Below are 1895 nucleotides of genomic sequence, written 5' to 3' on the forward strand. Positions count from 1 at the left end.
GAACTTCAAGTCTCTGAAAAATAGAATATATGAGAAGATGGAAAGACGTCACATACTCATGAATCGGTAGGATTAGCATAGTAAAAATGGCCATCTTACCAAAAGCAATCTACAGAGTCAATAAAATTGACATGAAGATACCAACATAATTCTTTACAGACCTTGAAAGAACAGTTTTAAACTTTATATGAAAAACAAAAAACCCAGAATAGCTAAAACAATCCTATACAATAAAAGAATTTCTATAGGTATCTCTGTCCCTGATTTCAAGCTATACCACAGAGAAAGAGAAACAGTAATAAAAACTACATGGTTCCAGCACAGAAATAGACTGGTTGACCAATGGAAACAAGACAAAGACCCATAAATAAATCCACATACCTAGGGACACTTGAGTTTTGACAAAGGAGCCAAAACCATACAGTGGAAAAATGAAAGCATTTTCAACAAAATGATGCTGGTCTAACTGGATGTCTACCTGTAGAAAATGCAAATAAATCCATATTTATCACCCTGTCAAAGCTCAAGTCTAAGTGGATCAAAGACCTCAACATAAAACCAGATACACTAAATTCATATGAAGAGAAATTAAGGACCAGCCTTGAACTCAGTGGCACAGGAGACAACTTTCTGAATAAAACATCAACAGCTCATGTTCTAATATCATCAATTAATAAATAGCACTTCTTGAAACTGAAAGTCTCTCTAAAGCAAATGACAACATCAATAGGACAAAACAGCAGTCTACACATTGGAAAAGATGGTCACAAACCCTACATCTGACAAGGGCTAATATTCAAAATATATACAGAACTCAAGAAATTAAATACCAACAAACCAAATAATCCAATTTAAAATAGGGTACAGAGTTAAACAGATAATTCTCAACAGAGGATTCATCAATGGCCAAGTAGCATTTGAAGAAATGCTCACTGTCTTTAGTCATCAGGGAAATGAAAATCAAAATGACTCTGGGATTCCATCATACACCTATCAGAATGGATAAGATGAAAAACTCAAGTGACAGCGTGTGCTGGAGAGGATGTGAAGAAAGGAGAAGACTTCTCATTGCTGGTGGGAATGCAAACTTGTACAACCACTTTGGAAATTAATTTGGTGATTTCTCTCAGAAAATTGGCACTAGTTCAACCTCAAAACCCAGCTATACCACTCCTGGGTGTATACCCAAAGGATGTTCTTTCCTTCAACAATGACACTTACTCATCTATATTCATGGAAGATTTAGTCATAATAGCCAGAATCTGGAAACAACCTAGGTTTCCCTAGACTGAAGAATGGACAAAGAAACTGTAGTGCAATAGGAGGAGAGGAGGGAGGGGTTTATGGGGGGATACAAAGTGAATAAAGTGTAACTAGTAAAAGTTAAAAAAAGTGCTCGCTTCGGCAGCACATATACTAAAATTGGAACGATACAGAGAAGATTAGCATGGCCCCCGCGCAAGGATGACACGCAAATTCATGAAGCGTTCCATATTTAAAAAAAAAAAGTTAAAAAAAAAAACATTTCCAAAAGAAAGAAAGGAAGGAAGGAAGGAAGGAAGGAAGGAAGGAAGGAAGGAAGGAAGGAAGGAAGGAAGGAAGGAAGGAAGAAAGAATCAATCTGTGGTGCATTTACACAATGGAATACTACTCAGCTATTAAAACCAAGGAAATCGTGAAATTTGCAGGTAAATGGATGGAACTAAAAAAGATCATCCTGAGTGAGGTAACCCAGACCCGGAAAGACACATATGATATGTACTCACTTATAATTGGATTTTAGCCGTATAGTACAAGATAAACATGCTACAATTTGCAAACCCAAAGAAGCTAAGTAGAAAGGAGGACCCGGGGGAAGATGCTTATATGTCACCTAGAAGGGGAAATAGGCTAGA

The 1895-nt window shown here is 36.8% G+C and overlaps 1 non-coding gene across 1 annotated transcript; it reads left to right on the plus strand.

Moving 5' to 3' along the window:
• The first annotated feature begins 1392 nt into the window (after positions 1–1392).
• LOC129677201 (U6 spliceosomal RNA) lies at positions 1393–1499 on the plus strand. The gene has a single exon (XR_008720181.1). It is a non-coding gene; the product is annotated as a U6 spliceosomal RNA (small nuclear RNA).
• Positions 1500–1895: the final 396 nt, after the last annotated feature.

Source organism: Psammomys obesus, unplaced genomic scaffold (assembly GCF_907164565.1).
Source record: "Psammomys obesus unplaced genomic scaffold, mPsaObe1.curated_primary_1811, whole genome shotgun sequence".
In the NCBI taxonomy this organism is placed as follows: domain Eukaryota; kingdom Metazoa; phylum Chordata; class Mammalia; order Rodentia; family Muridae; genus Psammomys; species Psammomys obesus.